We start from the raw sequence: 24,342 nt of genomic DNA, 5'->3' as shown, positions 1-24,342 counted from the left end.
GCCAAATTATTCATGGGTAAACTGAGGAAAGGAGGAGTATCCCAAATCTCCTGCACACTGGTGATAAATGCCCCTGACAATTTCCAATTCGTGAGACAGAAGTGAGGGCTGGGTGGGGCACCTAGATGACATCAACTGGATCCTAGCACAATTCGCCTCTTGAGAATAGCAATATTCTCGAGGCTTAGATCATACTGCTTAATTACGTCCACATCACCTACTGCACCCTACTTCGACTTTGGTGAGCTGGCAGGACCCCAAGCCCGGAATGTTCCCAAAGTCCCTGCTCTAGGGCTAACTTTTATCATGTGGTGTGGCAATGCACTCCCATTGCATCCTATTGGCAGCACTTTATGAGCACCCTGACCCGGTTACTGAGGACCCCCTCATCACCCTTAACCCATACAGGCACTCCGGGGCATGCTGGAAGAGGTTGGGGATCGATCTCTAATGGGGTTGGCAACAATAGTGGCAAAGTGAGACATAGCTCGGAAATGGAGATCGGACACAACATCTACTCTCCTTGAGTGACGCATGGGAATGGACTGGTGTGCGCTACTAGAGAAACCCTTATACACTGCCAAAAGTTGGCCACAGGAGCACTCCAGGATATGGGGCAAGTGTTTGGACTATTATGGACTAGGCAATTAGACCCCTCACAAGATGACCTATACAAGGCGGAAGGGCCACACTAGGGTGTTCGGGATGAGGGTGAGATTATATTTGTTACATGATTTATTGTGCCGTATGCAACTGGAATATCAATACAGCAATTCATGAAAAAATTATATATAAAATAGACATACAGGAGCTTTCAGCCAACCCTCTTCATCCATCTGTTATTGTGTCATTCACAGTTTTTCTTCCACCTATTACAGAATATAGCAATGGGTCCACCAACTTCTGCCATTGGCTAACTTTGCTGAGAGTGATGGCACTCTTTCCTTTCACATGGAGTACATTTACACACAAAGTAGTTACCTTCAGTGCCAGGAGCTACGATGGCAATGTGTGCTTTTTGAGACCCCAAAAAATTATTTAGCCAATGTTTGTTTTAGATTGACTAGGACCTGGCAGTTACTCCAAGACAAAACAAGTATTGTCAAAGCCAAAAGGCTGCCAGGCATCACCAGACCTCTTGGCTTTGCCAAAACGTTATTCACTTTCCATTTCATTCCTATTTCTTCCCACAGAGTCCTCCTGTGTTCTTATAATATGACCTCTTCCACTCTTCCAATCTACTTTAAAGAAAGCATGTTCTTTGTAAGCAAAGGCCGGATTGACCGAAAGCTTAAAAAAACACATTAAATAAGATTTAATGCAAAACATTAGAAAGCCATCTCTGTATCTTAAGTGCAAGCCATACAATGTCAGCATTTTACTTTGTCTCACCTTCTGTTCTTTAGTACTGGAATTGAGAAAGTTGATATGATGGTGTGCTGATGTGATGTGCCTAAAGCTTGTTTGTAAGTGCTCATCACAAAACTGTCTATGATCCTGATTCTAGGAAATGTAATACATTTGATTTGAGTGCAAACAGGAATTTGAACACAACTTTGAATTCTGAGATGAGGGCTAATAGTTGTAAACACCACAGGGTAAATAGCCTAATGGGTTAAATATCACCAACAGGCCCTATAAGCTGAAGATGAATTCCAATCCCTGTGCAAATGTCGCAGGTATTCTGCTTGCGCAGGACTGTGCCTGGGACAACAGAATGCAGGAATTGTGTTTCCCTGCCACATCAGTGCGAGTCTGCCCAAATTCCTGTGTAGCTCACAGTGCCTTACCCGAACTCCTGGCAACCGAGAACACGCCACTCTAGTCCCCTTGGGAACCGTACGATCATCACCTTTGGTCACTCACTCTCTCTCATGCATGTCCATAGTAATCATCAGAAAGACACAAGAAAGTCCACACTACATTTATTGAAACTATCGTAGTCTATTATGAAGCAGATGTGCTGAGATCGCTAAGCAGATGCAACTAAACAGACTTATTAGCATTACTAAAAGGCTGTATAAAATAAACATCACGCCCATGGTATATTATCTATCTGTCTAGGCCTGTCCTCACAGTGTAAGCAAAGGGATATATATTACTGATCTCTTGAATGGCAACAGACACCATACCTGCGGGGTTAGGTTGTCCTCATTAGTGTAAACTCAGTTTACGCAAAGCTGCATGTCATCCTCTGAGGGGCGTTCATTCCAAGACCCCTGTTCCTCTGCCAGAATTCTCCTCTCTGTCCTAAAAAGGGCAATAGCTACTTTATTTAATAGAAAGAAGAGCCTCTGAATTAGGAACAACATGTTCCGCGTGTTTCCAAAACAATGGTATGAAAACAAACGTCTGGCTATGCAAAGCAGAGTCAGCCTGCCTTAATGTGTAAAATGCAAAACTAAGGAATAACCAAAGCAGCCCTTAAAAAGGGAATCACTACACCAGCAGGAGTACACGTCATCGGAATTCTGAGCTGAGCATTAATCACAGAATCTGCACTGCCTTCCTCTGATGGATTTTGGCACGCCAAACCTGACAAACGTTATTGAGGGAACAGGCCCGGAAGTAGGCAAAACATGCGGAATTCAGTGATTTGAATGTGGATTCTGCATTTTATGCCCCTTTTTCAAAGAAACAACTTGGAATAGGAACTAATTACCACCCCTAGTAAATACCTCACCTAGGCATAATGGCATTTACTAGCACCCTGATTATGAGTGGTCAGTGTTGGATGCAATATTTATCCCAACTGATATGATAAAATCTAACACTGAATTTATTTGGAGTTGAATAATTATCACCTACTCTGACTTTTTGGGGAATAACATGCAAATGTTGATGCCTAACATATCAAAATCTGCATGTACCGGTAAATACCAGGTCTTTTCCCCTGTTAAATTCTGGCAGGTTTGCAACCTTTTAATCATCGCACTACTTACAATTACAGCAGGATCGCAACATAGCAAACCACTTGTAATCCAGCCCTAGGTGTGGTTAATACCTCATCCTTTATCACTCACCTCTTAATCATGGTGGAGTAATCCCTGCACCCCACACTTCATCTTGTCATTGCTTGGGGCAATGGACAAAAAACCATAACCCCTGCTGTCATTTGTGCAGTAAATACGGATTGTGCATGTTATGCTTCATTCCGACTACTCAACTCATTATTGATGATATTTACCTCACATAGTTAATACCTCACCCAGGGGTCTTATTTACCAGGTGTGGTAATTATTACCCATTTTCCTTATGCCTATGGCAAAAAGTGGTTTACTACTAGACTGTCGAGATTTAAACACTGATCTGTCAATATTCTGGGGCCAAAATATCAGCTACCAGAATATTGTGAAAGTTTACATAGGTAGATATAAGTCAACTATATGAACACTTATATACAGTTTAATGATATATATCTACATAGAAGAAGGAATAAGAGTAGTAAATCCATACTTACATTCACATACTTACCTTTATAATATTCTGGTAGCTGATATTTTGGAGAAAATACGTTAGCAGGTGGATATCTTTGTCATTGATATTCTCACATACAACTCTGAAACTTAGTGCATGGATTTTCTCCGAGTAAACTAGTATTTTGTTTTCTGCCCAACGGAGCGGTCTGTGATCTTTGAAAGAGAAGCACCAACCACGGCTCGCACAGGTAAATGCTGTGTGGCGGTGAGGCGGGGCGTGGGTGTGGCAGGATGGTGGTGGGTAGTGGAATCGGACATACAACGGCAATGTGATAACTAAAAAAATAAATAAATAAAAGCACTTACCTTGCCCTCGCCGCATCGCAGACTTCAGCGCTTTTATTTAATAAATTTTGTTAGTTTTCACATTGCCGCCGTATGTCCGATTCCACTACACCCCCACCCTGCCCCGCCCCGCCCCCACCCCGCCCCGCCCCCACCCCGCCTCACAGCATTTACCTGTGCGGGCGGCGGCTGAGAAACACAGTCATATATTGTCAAGACTTGACGCACTCAAAGTAGGGTGACCAGATTCTCAAAACAAAAAACGGGGACAGGTCATAGACATAGAAGTAGGACTACGGTTTGCAGTAACCATCGACATAAAGGTAGGACTATTTGACAGCTGCCATGGACATAGAAAAAGGACTATAAAGACAGCTCCCTCCACAGACCGAGATGAAGCATTACAGACGACAAATCAGAGGTCTTTTATTGGCTGTAACCATTAATTCCATTTAAACAGACTTTGCCTCAACATTTGCTATAGTTGGTGACCACGGCTTTAGTGCTGGTGGCGCCCTGTGCGACAGTGTTTGTTGGCGCCCCCCCAAGACCACCTCCACCACGGATTCTCTCACTAGCACCCTTTAACAGTGACCAAGTCTCCATAACCACACTCTCTCAGATGCATTGAATTAGTTATATAGCGCCACTCATACCAGTGTAGGGTGTCCGAGCACTTCGCATCACACACACATTACACAGAGACAATCAATCATGCATGTGTAATCAGTGTATAGGAAATGTTACATAAGCCAAAGGACTAAAAGTGTAGGGAGTCATCCATACTGGTAGGCAGTATAGTTTAAGAGTGCTTTGTGTGGAGAAGCACAAACGCAGAGTTGAAAAAGAAACAGCATAGTTGGGAGTTTTCTTTAATAATAAGAATCGATTTCTAGCCAAATTATCCCTTTTTGCAACATTAATCAATGCTCTAATAATGTATACTTTGCAGTGTGTATGCAGTTCTAGGATGAAAGTTAATAGCTCACTATTCTATATCAGGACTTTAAGTTATAAATTGCAAGTAACAAAAGGATATCTCTTTTGAAAGCAGTAATCTGCTGATCTGTTTACATCATACGCACTCTGTAATCTACTTGGTACAGGTTCTTTGCAGCAGGCATGTTAACCCTCTACACTAACTTCACCGAAGTCAAAACCTCAACTATACAAAATGCTGATCTCTCTCCAGGAAGATTATTAATCACACGAGTTATCTTGACATTTATGTGAGGCCTGGTAATTGCTGGGGGTAAAGAAACGCTGCAGCAGGTGCTTCAAAAGCATAATAAACTTTAAAACACGGCGCCCCCAGGAAGCCAGCACCCGGTGCGGTGGCACCGCTCGCACCGCCCTAAAGCCGGCCCTGGACACGAAGTACAAACAGGTTACTGTTTCTAAACAAGGATATAAGCAGGTCCTGCAAGTAGGCTTTTACAAAATAAAGACATTCAAAGACGCACTGCCATCAGTAGCTGTTGGAGCAAGGAGCGCTGCATTAACAAAACAAAGGTATCTCTGGAAGCACCCTCAGTGCCCGGCATTCAGGTGTGAATGTATGCAGATTGCATCCTTTGACTTCTCGGCCTGGAGACAGAGGTCGCATTCAAAGCGCTGAACCTCGCTCTGTGGAATGAAAGGAGCACCTCTCCCCACCCCCCATCCCATTCAAAGCCCGATTTCCCTTCCTGCTACAACGCTCACCTAAACGTCACGCTTTAATCAGTGCAAAGAGAGCATGCACGCGCATGCTCAAACATCCGAAACAAATGAAAAACCGGGACATTTGTATGTTTAACCCGGACACTGTTTAAAAACCCGGACATTTCATTGAATTGGAGAAAAGTGTCGGGACACGGGGACACTTCTCCAAAAACGGGGACCGTCCGGGGAAAACCGGGACGTCTGGTCACCCTAACTCAAAGCCTGTCTAGTTTCCTTCATGATTACCTGAGAAAAGGGCTACTCCTCCGAATAGCTACGGTGAAAATCTGCCCTTGGTGTACACTTGAAAGGTGATTGCCTGAAAAAAGAGCGGGTCCTTCTAGTAGCTACTGTGCCACTCTGCACTTAATATACACTCTAAAGGTGTCAAGTGTCTCCTTAAGAGGGTCCAATTTAGAAAACAACATAAAGTGCAGAAAACATCCTTGGCAAATTTGCTAATTCTTGCTTGTAGTGAGGTGAAAAGGCTAGCCACAAAAGCCACTCTGAATCAAGGATGAAAAGAGCCCAGCATAAGATCTTCCAGAAGAACGAATCCAAAAACAATCCTGCCCAAGAGAAAAAGAACAAAAATTCAGGCACAAAAAGGAATTATAATGGGTGATGAAAGCCATGAAAAGAAATAGCGAGCGAAATGCATTGCAGCTCCTCCTTCTCTGGCAAAAACCTCCTTATACATGCTTTAATTAGGAAATACCCATCTTGGACTTGAAATTCCAGGGAGTAAACACTCAATGACCACCTTCGATAGGCTTAGATAGAAGGCTAGTCATGTCTTCTGGAGAAGGAAGAAGAACCCATGTTTGACATTCGTTGTGCTTCTACATTTTGCCAGCCACCCAGCACTCAACATCTTATGCAGAACACCTTGAAGAGTGGCTATGATCACAGAAAACCTGGAGCTAGCTTAGCGGTACAGAGGAAAATTCCTTACCACACATACAGTGCAGCAATCAGAGATGTGCATCTTCCTCCTGAAAAAAGCAAGGCCAAGGGAACACACAGCTGCCTTCAGTGAGTCTTTGAGACATAACACATGGTTACACAGTCCTCTTACGAAGGTTCATGATGCCTTTACTTTTCTCATATTATCTATGAAAGGCTCATGAATGCACTAGAGGGATGTGAGTTCTAAATGCTCAATATTCCACAACCACAGGTGGAGAAGTTAACATTTCTTAATGGAATTTGTCTTGAGAGTTGCTTTGCCATTATATGGCGATAGTCTGGTCATTATAAGTTGCTGACAACCACTACTTTGACACTACAGAAGAGGAGAAAGCAGGAATAGTTCTATGAGCTGGAGGTTGGTCTTGCTAGAATTAAGGGCCTGATTACGAGTCTAGCGGTCCAAGGGCCGCCAGATTCACAGTGGCGGTGTTCTGTCTGCCGGATTACAACTCTCTGAGTCGTTCCGGCAGTGGTCTGCCGGCTGCTCCCGGGAAATGCCGTTCCCTGTCGGTGGCGCGGCAGAGGGGCAATGCAATATGCTGAGTGGGACTGGCTCAGCCCCGCCGAGCATATTACAAATTCCTCTCACCGCCAGCCTTTTCATGGGGGTGATCCCGCCACAAAAAGACTGGCAGTGGGTTAACAAAGGGGGCCCTAGACCTAGAGCACCATGACCCCCCTGCCATGGGGATGCATTCAGAGGAGCACAACAGGTGCCCTCCTGTCTGCTAGCACCCCCAGTTCCAGCACGGCATGGACTTCACAGTACATGCTGTGCTGGAACATTTTTCCCATTCCCATTGTGGTGCCCTTGTTCAGGGCACCGCCTTAGGAAAGGCAAAAGGACCGTTTGCCTGCATGAGTTGAACTCGTAATCAGGCCGACGGGCCTTGCGCATCTTTGGTGGTGCTGTGCCGGCGGAGAGCTGGCACAGAACAGCAAAAGTCGTAATTGGACCCTAAGAGATTTGAACAGAATGTCTGGGTTCCCTGAGAATGACGGAAGTGCAATGGTCCATATTGAGGAGGGTCTGGTCCATTCTGAGGAGGATCTGGTCTATTTTGAGGAGGGTCTTTGGTGGGTTAGTGTTAAATAACCCAGGTCAGGCCCAAGGAAAGCTCAGGCTGCTGTAACACAAATGAACTATAATTAATGGCTTCATATTAAATGCTTATTATAAAGTGTGAGTCTTTCCCAGGGTTTAATTTACAAAAACAGTATTATTACTACTACTGTTACTCAATAGTTGAATCTGAGCAGGAAGGGTTAATTTGTCTGGAACATAATTCCACATAAACGTTAAAATAGAGTCTGATTTTCCTGCCATTACATCTCCTTATAAAATAAAATAATCGAGAAGCATCCTCAATCTGCGCATTTGTTAATATCGCCAAGTATGAAATATGACAAAGAAATCACAACCCTGAAGTAGGCAGTTCAAATGATAAACAAAGGACACTTCGTTCATGACAGTAGTGGATTCTCTACTCGGGTCTCACATTAAGTGTGATGAAGAGCATCCTCTGTCGATGGGCCAGTGACAAATCGGCACCATTTGTATTTTCAGGAGATTATTTAGGCCATTGCTGTTGGCTGCCAGTCTGCCATCTCAGGAAATGCCCTGGCCTTCCTTCCCCCTGATGGAGGATCACCCACCAAACACCGCCTTAAAAGGTTCTTGCCTGCCTGGTGGAGATATTTGAGTCCAGGGGCGTACCTACGGGGGGTGGGGGGCGGTAGCCTCTTGGTTTGGGGTGTAACACCCCTGCTAAAAAAATATATCCTGTAGTAAATAGTTGGGTGCAGGTGCTTTAAGTCAGGTGATGGGGTGTCTGTGGGATTTCACCCTGGATTTTTACATGAACACACAGACAAGAACACATACACACACTCTCTCTCTCGTGCATGCCTTAAAACTTGGTCTTTTTGAAAACAATTGCATTTTAAGTACTTCTAACACTCCGCACTCCTCTCTCTTTCCACTGCCTCTTAAGCCCCCCTCCGTGTGCTGCTTCTCATACCATATTTTAACAAGATATGCTAGGGTGATTGTTGGGAAATCTGAAGCTTACACCCCATCCCCAATCTTACTAACCAAGCTACGCCCCTAGTTTGTGTTTGAGCCTTTAGTAGATCCGCAGCTGCAGCAGTTCCCCTCAAGCCGCTGACTCTTCAGGCGCCATGTTTGATAAGCGCGTTCACCAAAGCTCTTTGTTTTAAGTGAATCAACTCCCAAAGCAGGGGCTTGTTCTTGCAGCACCAAATAACAATATCACCCGCGTGCAGGCAGCTTTGTGTGCGCATACCGGCTGGTGTGCGAGTTTCTTAACAGGGACTGCCATGCTGCAGGCGGCTCTCCCAAGGGGAAATGAGTGATAGTTTCCCTGCCCACAGGGAATTTGTGAGTTTGGTGAGATCACTCTTATTATGGCAGGATCATTCAGTTAAACTCAAGATGACCTCTCTGTGTGTAGTAGCTGTGAGAATGGCAGAGTTGTGAACTTGCGAGCATGATGTGAGACAGCTGTGAAAAAACATAAATTGTGCCTTGCGGATATAAAAATGACTAAAGGAACATTATACTTAGCTCCTGTGTGCACCCTATCACTTCTTGACCTTTGTTTCATTACTTAACAGATAGAAAGGCACACAGCCTATGTGTGAGGAGACTGTATGAGATGCCAGTCCTTGTTAGGGGGTTGAGGGGAGGTACTCACATGGGCACCCAGCAATAACCAACTGCTTGTGAAAGAATTCCCTTTTTCTGTCTGGCACACTTGGTTTCATTGTATTCCCGAACACCACTTCAGGCCCTGTCTGCGCAATCATTCAGGTGCGCATGCGGGGACTTATGTACTAATATCTCATACAACGCAGACCAGCAGTTTAAGTATCTCATGCAAAGCAGCGCAGTAACCTAAGTTCTACTAAGATGTGGCACTGGTACTGCTGCTCACTTTCCAAGCGCTGGTGCACAATTAGATTTCCTAGCGCCATGCACTCACCTTTGCACAATATTGCATAGGTGTGTGCATGACTCTACCACAGGTTTTGCACTGGGAAAGTACCCTTCTAGTCAGGGCCACTGGAATTATGTGACTGTGTGGCTGCGGCGTTTTTTGTATGTAAATGCATTTGCAGCATTCACCACATAATCCATTAACCTCTGCACCATCTGTATATTTTTAAACCAAAAAAATGTGTATCTCAAATGGTTCAAAGGTTACTAAAAATGCAGTGACACGTGTTGCTGAGCAGTGGAAGGCCCTTTGCAAAGGGTGACTGGTCATCTTTCTGTTGCGTATTGCTACATTTGGCTCTTAAACTAATACTGATGAGGTAAAACCTATGGCCAGTGTTCACAAGTGTAAAAATAACAAAATAATGAAGTAATGCTTTCACGCAATATACTGCATTATGCTGCATAATTTGCGTTTTCTTGCCACATAATTTAGTCAACCCTGCTACGTAATTTAGCCCTCTCCTGCCGCATAATTCCAATGGCACTCCTTCCAGTCCCAAACACTATGCTTAGGCAACCTTTAAAACTTTTCCCACTTTTTACGTGTGCTGTGGTATGCCGCACACATACAAATTGAGAAAGGTTTGCCCAAAATAAAACAGTTCTCTCCTACTTTGTGCCTGCTGCAAGGAGGCATTTTGTTGTCTACTATAATAACTAGATAGTGTTTCGTGTCAAAAACTAAGGGTAATAGCATGACAATGCCCATGTACCCTCCCTGGGACGCTCGCTTGAAGCACTTCTCTCCATTCCTTTTAGGCTACTTTCAAAGTATATCCCAAGCAGTTTACCAAACAAAATCCTAATTCTACACCTTGTGCCAGTTTGCGTCACTTTTGGTGACTTGGCACCAGCTCAAACTAGTGATTAAGAAGTAGTTAAAATCAGAGTCAGAGTTTGTCGCCATCTGTGTTTAAACTCGGAAGCGACCATCTGGAAGCCCACGCAAGGCTCGACATCCATGTTTCAAAATCACCGAAAAGGAAACATCAGCAACATCTGGGCAACTTTAGCATGTTTTGAGGCACTGTCATTTTATACAAATATTTAGACTGCACTGCACATCCTTTTCCGCTCACATAGTTTTGCTCTTGATAATGGATTCTATTCTTAAAAGAATAAATAATCTTGAAACACTCTGGAAAGTGTTGCAATGATGTAGGAAACTAATTGAATGCAGAGATGACTTCCTCACCTCAGACCTCCTCAGAACAATTTCCTTAACAATTGTGAAAGGATTTTTGTTTTGTATCCAGACAGATACTTATTGGCTGTCGATATCGGATCACCTGTCCTATAGCCTTCAAAGATTGACTTCCTCCCCCTTCCAGTCTCAAAGGTTCTTGTCTCCATGTTATTCTTCCCTTAGGTACTTGCACACTGTGTTCCAAGTTCAATAAACATTGCCTGTGCTGTTGGTTTGCACATGATGCTCATATATTTACTGTATGCACATAAATCACAAACAAGTGCATAAACAACACCATGTGCATTCCCCGCACGGTATTCTGTGTTTGAAAATGATATTTACCCAGTGCTCAAGGTAGTAGCTGTGCAGTAAGTATCTCTATAGAATTTCCACATGAAGCCAACTACAGTTGTCTCAGAAAGGGTGCGACTTCCCAGTGACTTAGAAGTTTTAGAAATAGTACCCTTTATGATAATTCTGCTCTGAATGAGGCTTAACATGTGGATTTTGGTGCTTACTGCGCCAAAGTCCGCATTTCAGAATTTTTCTCCTAGTATATTTCATGCTCTGCAATATTTGAATATTGAAACCCTTCTTGCTAACTTCTAATTGGGCAAATGTATTTAGCATTTATTTCATAGTTAGTGGTCTAAAGCTGTGGAAAGGTATTACAGGGCACTTGACTTAGGTTAACGATTTCTCACTTGAGGCCTAATGAAGTAAACCTTGGGTTTCTAATTGATTGACTGATTGACTGACTGATTGACTGACTGATTTTATGATGTTATTCACTGATGATATTTTATTTGGTAATTGTTTTGCGATATATTGTAAGTTTTAATTAACTGAACAATACATTTTACTTACTAAAAGTCAGGTTTGGCCTGGCAACATTTATCCGGTGAAAATTGTGGGGAAAGGGGTGGTGCTTGTTGCACTACTCGGAATTGCAATATGTGTCATAGAAGGAGTCACCGCACATATCACAATTATTCCGGCCAAACTGCATTCAGGGCAGTAAGTTGAAGGAAAGCTACAAATATATTAAGGATGAGGACCAGGCGTGCGCCGCCCTTTGGGCCAAAAGAGCTTTTGCACTTCCCTTGGTGCAGCATCAGAGGACACAGAATTCTCCACCAGCCATGGGTGGCTGTGGGCTGGTGCTGAGGCCTCCAAGTCAGGCTCCTGCAAAGGGCTTTGCCGGTCTATCATAACCCAATTACAGGCTTAGGAGGATTTCTTTATTTTGCTTTATGTTGTCTACTTACAGTGTCCTCTGCAGTCCCTGGTTCCACTACCTGCTCAGTCCCCTTGCAAGGTACTCATCAAGGCTGCTTGAAGTGTCTGGGGAAAGAGGAACAGCTGTAAAAGTGATGGAAACCGGTGAAAAGTCTTCGCAAACTATTTCATTTTCAGTGCAATGCTTTTTTTGTGCGGCTAAAGTTATCTAAAAGTAACGAAATAGCGCTTTGTGCTACTTTGCGTCAAGGGGACATTCCATCGGTGGTACACGGGCGTGCCCATGCCACAACCCATGGTTTTGATGCAAAGCCCTATATACTAAAAATGGTAGACATTGTTGTGCCAAAAAAAACGGCTAATTGAGGGAGGTTTAAAGTAGAAAAAAAGTGTTTTTATCTCCAGTACAAAACTTATCAAACACATCCCTTTTCACTATAGCGCAAATATGTGTGTGTGGCGCTAGGCAGCCTGAAATGCACTAGTGCTCATAGAGAAAGGAGCAGTGCCATTTCTTAGTAGATTTGGGTCTGTTCTGCTCTCTCCCTTTCACAAAACGCGATGCAGAACTTTGAGTTGAAATATTAGCATATCTGACTTGCCTAAAGGTAAAGCAAAGTAGCAGTTTGCACTGCTTTACATTACATTGCGACAAGGGGAGCCTCAATTCTGTCACATGGGCGCTACCACCCATGATTGTTGGCACAAAGCCTTCTACTAAAAGCAGAGCATAGATGCAACAATTTTGCCTCCTCGAGGAAGGTGCAAATTAGAAGAAATGTTTTTATTTCTCCAAACTTTTCAAATTTTGCACAAGTACTGCACTATGAAGAACAAATACAAAGAGGGAAACGTTTCTAATTTACTCTAATCATAGTTATGTGCAATGTAAAGATTCAATAACAGTACAAAGCCTATGATACAACCATGCATACACCTTTGCATTCTGGTGTAAAGTGGAGTGTGTGGCGCTGGACAGCCTGATTGTGCACCAGTGCTTGGGAAGAGAGCAGCAGCACCATAGCTTTGTAGAAATGGCACTGTCCTGCTCTCTCCCTTTCACTCGACCCTGCGGCTGAAATATTCTTACATTTGCCCCTGGGTTTGTTGATGATTCCAATTAATGCCCCGGTCCTGCCAGTCTGTTTGAGCCACTGATTCCAGATTATTATTGGCTTAATCAATGTGTGTGTAAGGGTTCTGTATTCCCTTTTGTACTGTGCCATGCATATATTTTTCTTTACCTATACAATTGCTCTGTTGGGGTGATTGATTAAACTCTTGGGTCTTGTAAAACAGATAAACAACCTAAATTAACCTGTGCTCACCCTCTGGTAGCTTGGCACAGAGCAGTCAGGCTTAAGAGGCAATGTGTAAAGTATTTGTGCACAAGACCAAAACAACAAAAATCAAATACAAATAACTTTTTTTTTTTTTTTAATCTTTTTCTATATTTTTATTGAGAGTTCATAGGCACAAAAAAGACATTACAAGGCTCATCAGCCGTAAAGATTAACATCAAGAATTAGGAATGCGGAAAATACAAATACGTGCATTGTAATCAATTCATTGTAGCATAGCAGCAATATAAATACGACATATGCAATACATTAAACATTAGCAGCCATTTTAGTGAATAAAGTGCATAGTGAGATAAGTGAGTAGAAGAAAAAGGATTCTGCTGTGTGATTCACCTTGTATAAAACCTGTCTGAACATATGGAATGCAAAATGCCATTCTCATAATAGAGAGTGTCAATCCATTTAGCTATCAAACGTGCTCCAGTGCTTATGATAATTCCTAAATGCTCCTGCTCTTAATGCATATTTTCTTTCCCTACCCTGGATCCGAAGTAGTTTAGCTTTCCATGCTTGAAAAGTTGGAGCTTTCTCTGATTTCCATAGTTGTAGGATTAGGGATCTAGCTATTAATGATGCTTTAAACAAAGCCTCATCGTGTGGAGTAGGGCTCGGAGAGCAGCCTAATACTGCTATTGATATATCAATCAGGATATTGGCTTTGATCGTAATACAGAGATAGTTTCCTATTTCTTCCCAAAATTCCGTTATTTTTGGGCATTCCCAAATGATATGACTCCAGGTACCCTTCTCTACGCATCGAAAGCACTTATCTTCAACCAGGGGGTAGATTTTGTGGAGAAATGAGGGAGTTCTATAAATAAGCCATTTACTATAAAATTGCATACGTTGAAAGTTCGCACCGCGGAAGATTTTTTTATTACATTTATTAATTTTATCCCATGTCGGTTTGCTAATTTCAATGTCTTCCCTCTTTTTCCACCTATCTCTGACTTTAGTAAATACCTCGATTGTATTATCCTCTTTTAATACTTTAATCCACATACAAATTTTCTTTAATGAGGGGTTGTTTAATGCTGTTAATACATCTCTTTTATAAAATAAATTAGCTATATCGCATTGTCTAAGCTCCGCATGTAACATACAAAAAAGACCACTGCAGCATTGTGCTCGAGTGATGGATTTGTCTAAAACTTCTTCCCATGTTTTCCATCTATTTCCCACAAGAAAGTCCTCTATTATCTCGAAGCCATTCTCACCCCAAAGTCTCGCTGTGTTGATATCTAAGCAGCCCCCTTCGCCAAAACTAAAATTAGTTAGCACAGTTGAGCTGCTTAAGTTGAAAATACCATAAAATGTCAGGAGCTGGGTTTTAATTTTAAATAGCCATTGGAGAAACTTATAGCGGACTTTCTTTGGATATTTCATAATTCTGACAGGGTCCGTTATTTTAGATTCCAGCAGCATCCTCTTCATAAAAAAATTATCTGCCATATAATCATTTAATCATTTAGGAAAAAAAATCTAAAGCTGTGGTGTGCAAAAGAGGCAAAATAATAATCTCTAATATTTGGGAGGGACAGTCCTCCTTCCAAAGAACTTGATACATACATTTTTAAAGAATTCAATGCAACTTAGTTCTTAGAAGTGAATAGTGTTTAGCATTTACTGAAGGTCATGCTGGACCAGGGTAAATTGAATGTTTCAGGCCTACCGCGATGGAGAGTAGGCCGGCTGCAAGACTTATCCAGGACCCTCTGAAAAAGTACCTTGGATGGAGCAAGCGTCGGCGTTTAATACTCAATGCATCAGTTTTGATTCACGCAGTTGGGTCGATGCATCAAAGTTGAGCCACACAGGTCCCGCATCTTCGTAGATCCCCTTCATAGATCCCCTTCCGATGCAAGCGCTGCGTCGTCATTGGTACCTCTGACTCTGCTGGGTGCTACAAAGTGGGTGGCCTCACCCTTTGTAGCACCTATGTCCTGACTTATCCTAACCAAATGAAAGTTCCGGAGTCAAGCAATGGTGGTCTTTCTGTAGACTATAATAAGGATGAATAGGATTAGGAGTAATGAAGTTTACTAATACCTCTACATCCCTTAGGCTCCTCATTACATATGAGGTAAACCAAAGCCAAAAACCAGCCTTCAACCTATAACATAATAAAATATGCAGATTGTATATCTCTTACAAATGCAACATGCAGCAAATAATTTATAAGGGATGTAAAAAAGGAATTAACTGAGTATGCCCTGTCCAAAAGAACAACCCTCAGAAAATAGATTTTATGGCCTGTAATACTGTAAAGGTTCTTCTGAACCTTTAATATAAACTCCTGAAGAGATAGAGACACAGAGACAAGTCATGGTAAGATCAAAATATCATGTTTCACCTGTTCACCTCAATATTTGTCTCACCCCCAATGTGAGAAGCCCTTAAGGAAAAAAAATGCAACTCCACCCTAGCCCCCAAATCTAGGCCTACTAGAGATCCCTGTAGCCTCACTGTATTGTCTGATTGTACCACAACATGTTTTCCCTTGAAACAGGAGAATGGGAGCAGACTACTCATGTCCCAGCACGTAATTTGCCCCAGGGCATCATGGTAAAGGGGGTACATGATAACACTTACTTCAGTAGTAGTCGTTAATTTTTCACCCCAGTTGGTTCAGCCTGTGCTGTGTAACTTTAGACACGTGTTTCTGGATTCATTCCTTCATCAGTAATAGTGCAGTTTCTACAGCACATAGCTAACTCATATGAGGTATCAGCAGGCCTAAACGCAGCTATTAAACTCCCAACAATGGCGAGCTAAAAATCCAAGTTTTTAACTTTTTTCTGAAGAGATATTCCGACTGGGTCTGACGAACTGTCAGGGGAAGAACATTACACAATTTCGGCACTAAATAGCTGAAAGAGCTCCCACCTATACACACTTTCTTTACTTTGGGAAGACTCGCCAACATAGCCACTGCTGATCTTAAATTCCTCGATGGTACGTATAGTCTGACAAAAGGTTGAAGGTACCGTAGACCTTTATTGGCAAATGCCTTGTCACAATAGCACAAGACTTAGAAAGAGGATCTTTGCTTCACCGGAAGCCAATGAAGCTTCTTAAGCACAGTCCCAATCAATGCACGCTTTGGCAAGTTCAATAAGAGACTCACAGCACAGTTATGCACTTTTTGAAGTCTCTTAATCTGGTCCTGTTTGACTCCAAGGTACAAAACATTACAATAGACGAGCCTATACACAATCAGGGCTTGGACTATTGGTTTTTGCTCACTCTGGCAAGAAACACAGAATGTTATCAACATCTTGAGCAGTCCAAAGCATTTTCCTGCCACTGCAGTTATTTGGCTGTCAAAAGACAGTTTTTCATCAAACCAAATGCCAAGAATCTGACCTTGGGAATATGTAATGGGTCAAACTCATTAGACCACCGTGCAGTGGACCAGATGTTGAACCTCAGTCTTCCCAGCATGAAGCTTGAGGCAATTCAAATCCATCCACCTAGCGACCTCTGCAAGGCAGAGGCACAGAGAGAAGGCCATGTGGGAAGAATTATCTGACAGTGTGATGATAAACTGTGTGTCATCCGAATGTTTGACAGAATATCGACGAACAGAAAATCGACCTACAAAAATATAGACACAAAAATATCGATGTCAAAAATATCGAAGTCCTATCTACATAGGGGTCGATTCCGATACCGGGTCGGACAACTCTCCGAGAGCTGTCCATAGCCTTACCGTGCGACCGACACGTACCCGTAGCCGGTCCGTCCTGCAGAGGAAGTACGATGCGCATACCTGCCAAAAACACGACCGACACGTAGGCTGTGATTCAAGCTCCATTCTCCGTCCGAGCCGTAACTCCTAACGCTGAACCGAGTCACCCAGAAGCAGTATCCATAGCAGTTTACGGCATGACAAGTACGATGCGTACTTCCTACGCGCCGAATGGGTCGCCACGTACGGGACGTCACAGCATCCGGAAAACACGCATATCAGCTACAATTCGCGCCACAACTCAATCCACGGCTACGAGACGGACCAGCTTGCAGTGGGTACGAGACGGAGCAACAATCAGCGTGTACGACACGAACATATCATGAATCCCATCACGCAGGTCATACGAGTACTCTACATCTATGACCGGCTCAGGAACCAACGCCGACGGTGCTGGCAGTAAGTCAGACACCTACCACATAAACAAACGACACGTACCCGCTAAATGGTACACACACACAGGGGATCCACATCCTGGCCACTAACAACAGGCCACCATAGGGGTTGTATGGCCAGAACCACTACCACCCCCACTCACAGGGCTTATGTTTCCCATCTCCCCTGCCAACCCCACTCATAGTGGACCTGCTGACCATCACTCCTGCCACCCCCACTCATAGGGATAATGTTGCCCAACACCCCTGCCACCCCCACTCATAGTGGACCTGTTGCCCATCACTCCTGCCACCCCCACTCATAGGGCTTATATTACCCATCACCCCTGCCACCCCCACTCACAGGGGACCTGTTGCCCATCACTACTGCTACCCCCACTCATAGGGGACCTGTTGCCCATCACTACTGCCACCCCCACTCATAGGGGACCTGTTGCCCATCACCCCTGCCACCCCCAGCCATAGGGCTAATGTTGGCCATCACCCCTGCCACCCCCACTCATAGGGCTTATGTTGCCCATCACCCCTGCCACCCCCAGCCATAGGGCTATTGTTGCCCATCACCCCTGCCACCCCCAGCCATAGGGCTAATGTGGCCCATAACCCCTGCCACCCCCACTCATAGGGCTTATGTTGCCCTTCACCCCTGCCACCCCCAGCCATAGGGTTAATGTTGCCCATCACCCCTGCCACCCCCACTCCTAGGGGACCTGTTGCCCATCACCCCTGCCACCCCCACTCATAGGATGGTTGATGCGCCACACATCCATCATACTCCAACATTAGGTATGTCAGCAAAACACATCCCCCCTAACATCATGACAACAGTGTGTAGTCTGTGACAAATGCCCACAACAGTGATTATGACTTCCAACATACAATGTAACGAACAGCACATGTGTGACCAACAAATGAGTGTGCCCTACACAAGGCAAGCATCACCATAGCACTGTGGCAATATAAAAAGACCCCCCCCCCCACTGAGTAAAACATAAGTTAAGTGTGGTCTTCCAATCTGCAGCAGATGTTGAGCATTGTGGTGATGGGGTCTAAACCCCCCCTCATCACAGTGACCAAAAGGTAAGTGTCATCATGGTCAAAGCTGCAAATAACAAACAGCATGTATGATCCCTGCTCCCAACACATTAAACACTTCTGTGGCAAACTAGTGGTTGTGTCCCATTCCCACAGAGATGTGGTGAGGCTAACAGTGCTGTGAAAACCTAACACACTCTCAGCCATGTGCAGACAAGCACCACACATGGGGGCTGACAATGCATACAGTGTACAATGACACAAGAGCAGAAGTGACCATCACCAAGCATACACACATCTCGAAAATAGACACACCAATCAAAACAACCTGTGTAGACTGTAGGTGTCAGCTCACAAACTCCCATTCCATGCCAGAAATGGCACCTAACAACCAGGATGAATGTGCACAATGACGTGATATGACTCACAGGAACAGCAGGGAAATCACAGAAACAGCATCAAGACAAAGGCCCACAACAGCAATACCAATGCACTGATGCGGATGCACAAACACAAACAGGCAACCTCACACTGCACATCTGACACAGCATGTGTGTGTGTGTGTGTGTCACAGTATCCCCAGGCAACTACACAACACATGAGGGGGGCTGTACCACAGTGACACAGATGTGGACTCAGTGCCATACAAAAGTAAACCATCATTGGGACACCCTTAGTGGGCAATCAGGCATTGTGAGATGAGAGGGAGCACAAAAGACACATGTGACACAATCTGGAATGAACACCAACTAACACAGCAAGAGACTGACACACAACAGCACTACCTCCAGGGACCAGACATTGGGGTGACACAAGCATGCATGACACCTCCACTGTGATGACAAAGGTAGATGTCGTACAAACTGGGAAACCCAGACATGTGTCCTGTTCCACAAACGTACATCACACATACACAAACACAAATCCCTCAGCATGGTCCATGGACAAACGGGAGCTAGGGGACCATCCATGCAAACATTTACATCAGTCCAGCCTCAACACCACACACCCTGAACTGCAACAATGTGCATCTGTGAAGCCCACATGGACAGGTGACATTGCACATGCACCCATGACAAACACAGGAATGTTGGGAGGAACTAAGGTGCACAGACACATCACACAAGGACAGTTTACATCCCTGGGGAATGACAGACATACTGCACAGTATGCGGTACATGGCCATGACTTCAAAGCTCACGTAACCTTCAGAATACCTGCCACAGTCCCAGGACAATGCAGAAGCCAAGGAGAACCACAAGGCACACAGGCTGACACCTGCCAACATTGCAGCCATGAACCCGACAAGTGGGAGCAGTCACACAGACATACAAATGTGTCAATCCCTGAAAGGTACCACCTAGGGACATCTATATGATTTTGCAAATAAACAAGTGCCTTGGGGAACCCTGACTGTGTCCCATCTGTGTCTGACAACATCATCACCACTCAGAACTGACAAATCCCAATGATGATACACCAATTAACAGTAGTGTGTCATGCACCCACACATCTGGTAGCCCATGGCAAAGTAGTGGGATGAACCCAGTACACCTCAGCAAGCATCACCAACAGGAAGATATCAAGGGAACACTGCCTGTGTATGAACAGGGATGTGGACACACACACATGCTCATACAACACACACCATGGGCCCAGGATATGTCACGGGACAACACACTTACTTGAGGGGACCCAACTCCTGTGGAAGCCCAGCTGTACCAAACATATTCACAGCACCTCTCACTCATGCCTGCAGAACACTTGGTCAGTCAGCCATCAGTTACCACACAATGAAGGCTCTGGTCACAACAGCCTGGGTACGTGAGTCTCCCATAAGTCATCTGCACATACTCAAAACATATGTCTAGCAAGTTGCACAAAGGACTCAGTTGCTCCTATACCAATGATGCCCACACCAGTAGGTCCATTGGTGATGCGCACAAAGTTTGTGGAATTGACAAATTGGACAATGGGAAGCACTTCATATGTGCATGGGTGCAAGCCAGAGATGTGACCATGCAAATGAAATGTTCACAGAGATGTCCACAAATAGTTGATCATGACACACCCAGGTAGCTGCAAAGGATGACATGGATACCCACCAGAATAGGATACATATCTCATGGACCACATGGAGTACCTCACAGCAACACATCAGTATTCAACATTGGAAACCAAGCATTACAGGTGCAAGGGCATGTTAAACATCATCAACATACTGTACAGCTAAATCATGTTCACAGGGATAAAGAAAAAAGCTTTATTCAGCATATTAAAAGTTAAACGTCCGTTCAAACAAAAGGCCAATGGCCAGTCCATGTCCAAATGCCAAGGAGTGAACTAGAGTGACAACTGTCACATGTTGCTTGCCTGCACTGCTAAGGACCGGGGTCATCCCCTCGGAGGGGCATACATGGGGGCAGGCCAGGCACCGCAGGGACAGGATTAGGGCGCAGCAGAAGGAGGCAGTGAAGAGGTGGTGGATGCAGGCGAGACACTTGCAACTGCAGTGGAGCTGACTGAAGTGGTGGGTGCTGTCACAACAGTGGGGCACAAGTCAGATGGGGTGGGTGCCGGCACAACTCCAGTGCCCAAGTCAGACGGGGTGGTCGTGGACTCCACTGCAGTGCCACATCCATGGGAGCGGAATGGGGGGCAGTTGAGGTCGGCAGGACAGGGGGGGGACACGGTCCCCACATCAGTGGCACTAACCGTCTGACCAGGTGTGGAGGAGCAAGTGGTGGGGGGGATGGCCTTAGCATTTTGGGGATGGTGTATCTGTGGGTGGGGGAACCCGGAGCAGGGAGTGGCGTGGGAACCTCTGGAGTGGTGGCCTGGGGGATGGAGGACAGAGACTTTGCCTTGGAGCTGCGTGGTGGTGGGGGGTCTTGCTCTTCCGGCTCCGGGGGGACTTGCGGGTGGGGGTCTCAGTCTGACTGCGCCTGGGGGAGGGTGTCCGGGTGTGAGGGGCACTCCCCTCTGTGTGTGGGGACGTACTCTTCCCCTTGTAATCAGGATCTGCTGGGTTGGTGGGGAAGAGGCCACGGTCACAGAGGAAGAGCTTCTGGGGAGATGGGGTTGCAAGTAATGCAAGGGAAGGGGGCTGGGAGGGAGAGGTCTCGGAGGACTGCGGAGTGGTTGTGGATGACTGTGTGTGTGTCTGCAAACCAGCCCCTGGGAGTGTAGTATCAGTCCCCTGCGCTTGCTTGTGTGCATGTCTAGACCTTCGTTTGGGTGATTGTGTGCTTGGGACAGGTAGGCTGCTAGGAATCGTGGGTGGTGTAGGGGTAGCAGGGGTGCGGGACTGTTGGAGGAGGGACACTGCTGCCGTCAGGGAGGAGGCCATGGACTGATTGGTCCTCTGTAGGGCAGACATGCCCAAGGAAATACCCTCCATGAACGACACCAGTTGTGTCAACAGACTTGTGTGTGCATGGAGGACCTTCAGCATCAACGTCTGCCCTGCATGGATCTGTCTAAGTAAGTCCACAGACTCCTCACTCAGGGCATCAGGGGACACAAGGGCAGGGGGTGCGTGCCTGGCACAAAGGAGACATGCTCACGAACACGGGAGCCTACAGGGACCTCTGGGATGGGAGCCGATGGGAGGGTGGTGGTGGTGGTGGCGGGGACAGCCTCACTAGCTGGGGTTTGGTGGCTGCTGACACCCGCCTCCACAAGGCACTCATCCTCAGAGCTGCTGTGGCCCTCAGCTGGGGGTGATGGTGCTGACGACTCCTCTGTGTGGCTCCACTCGCCCTCCGTGCCACCGGGTCACCCCGACTCCTTTCCTTCTGTCCCTGTCAGGCTCTGTGGCTCCCCCTGGTCCATGGAGCTGTCCCCTCCTGTGGCCGTGGATGTATCTGGATAGGAATAGGAAGTAAGAGAACAACATCAGTCACCTACACCGACTGCACACACCACAGTGAGTTCATCACATCACAGGGCCAGCCCTGGCATCATTAGCTGAACACAGCTCAAAGTGCCAACACTGTTTAGAATAAGCCAATTGTCATTCTCAACATCAACCATGGCACACATATCTCGCCTTGACTTGCACACATATGTCTGTTGCATGTTGGATGCTAACACCCCAATGTGCCGACATGCACCGCCCACACCTCATTTGGACATGCAAGTGAACATGTAGGAGTATGTCACTATACACACAGCACATCTCTTGCTACTGACTCAGTACAGGTGTCCGAATGAAGGGATGGGCAGAGACTCATTTCACATGCTTGTGATGCATGCCAGCAACACACACTATGATGTTCTCATGACCTGATGGGCAATGCCACAATGGGGTGCATGATGCACACTTGAACACAATGCAGGATCACTCATAGCAAGTTAAATGCCATGGCACTGGGATGCCCAGAAAGTCAGTCAACACTGTCTCACAATCCTAGCTCAGGGGTAAAGCTAACTCTGCAGATGACCGGTGCACTTGCCCATCCCCTGCAAACAACATATACAGGATCCAGAAGACCCCTCATCATGCAAATCCGACACCTGAGTCTCTGCAAACACAACTCCCTGTACATTAACACATCACAGTCTGCCATGCATGTAACCCAGCTGCATGAAGGACACAGTTGCATATACCATTGTGCGCTGTCAGATGATCACACACCTATATGTCACACAGGTCTTGTCTCTCACAGTCACATCTCAGATGTCATGCTGACCCTCTGAATCATGGACACCCCAGTTGTACGTAATAACAAGCCACACCCTAATGACACAGAGGCAGACACCTGAGGGCACATGCCACTAAGCACAACCTGTTATTTGATACACAGGAGTGGGATTACAGAGTGTTTCTAAATGCCCTTGAGCAGCCATGACTGGCCAGGTCTACATGAAACAGTGTTTGGCCCTGGACAGTAGTCAGGTGGGTAAGCAAGTGTGACATACTTGATATACATACTCCTGAGGCCCCAGAATTGGAGTCCCCTGCTGCATGGGTTTGTTTGAAGTACCCCAGCCACATGTGGCGAGTCATACCAGCAATTGGAACACATCTCAAGGGCACACACATATCACATGTCAGATCTCAGGCATTGGGTAAACAATTGACCCACCCATGAAACACACACCAGAGTCACGGGAACAGATGCTGTCCGGTAGATGAAGCATAGCTGACTGCAGGGACACAGTGCCCCAGTGACACAAGCAACAGACTGTAGGGGCCACACCTGTGGAACAGATAAGGAGGGTGTATCACACAATTGAGGGACCTGAGTATTGGACTACAAGACCTACGTAATGCGGAAGTGTGACCAGGCCAAAAGACTGCAATTGGCAGGTCAGACATAGTACACAGATTAGGCATGGACTTACCTCCTTCCTGCTGCTGTCTAGCCTTCAGCTGCCTATCCAGGTCCGGGAAGACCACTGCCAGGATCCGGAGCATGTGGGGGGTCAGGGTCCGGTGTCCGCCCCTCCTGCACGGAGGTGACAGCTTCAGCTGGACTCTAGCTATCCTCCGGGTCCAGCCCGGAAGGTCCTGCCACCTCTTCTGGCAGTTGCGGATCCGGCGCTTGTAGACCCCCACCGAACGAACAGCCCGGGCGATGGTCAGCCAGATCTCCTGCTTCTGGTGGGCATCAACCTGTGAGGATGACAAAGTGAAAAGTACATTAACACACATGCCCCAGATTTGTGCAGCACACATTTGGGTATACATGTCATCATCACAAAGGGAAATGAGTTACACAGGTAGTGCAACCATGGGGAAGGAAAAATCACCTGCATGTCTGACATGTTAACAATGCCTGGATAGTTTCAGCTTGCACCAATGCACTTTAGCAGCAGGACACCTGTTCATTACATGTACATACACACTTTGGGCCATGAAAGTAGTCAGTGAGTATGCTTACCACTGGTGTACACACTGCTAGT

At 45.6% G+C, this 24,342-nt stretch overlaps 1 long non-coding RNA gene across 1 annotated transcript in view; it reads right to left on the bottom strand.

The window, feature by feature from the left end:
• The window catches only part of LOC146797733 (uncharacterized), a 232,412-nt gene that overhangs the window by 88,696 nt on the left and 119,374 nt on the right, over positions 1-24,342 (bottom strand). Inside the window, exon 3 of the long non-coding RNA XR_014968519.1 lies at positions 11,920-11,995. This is a non-coding gene — a long non-coding RNA (uncharacterized LOC146797733). The remainder of the gene's footprint in view (positions 1-11,919; positions 11,996-24,342) is intronic.

This window comes from Triturus cristatus, chromosome 9 (assembly GCF_964204655.1).
Source record: "Triturus cristatus chromosome 9, aTriCri1.1, whole genome shotgun sequence".
NCBI classification, from domain to species: domain Eukaryota; kingdom Metazoa; phylum Chordata; class Amphibia; order Caudata; family Salamandridae; genus Triturus; species Triturus cristatus.
Note: the sequence above shows the minus strand (reverse complement) of the source record. Positions and strands in the feature narration are given on the sequence as shown.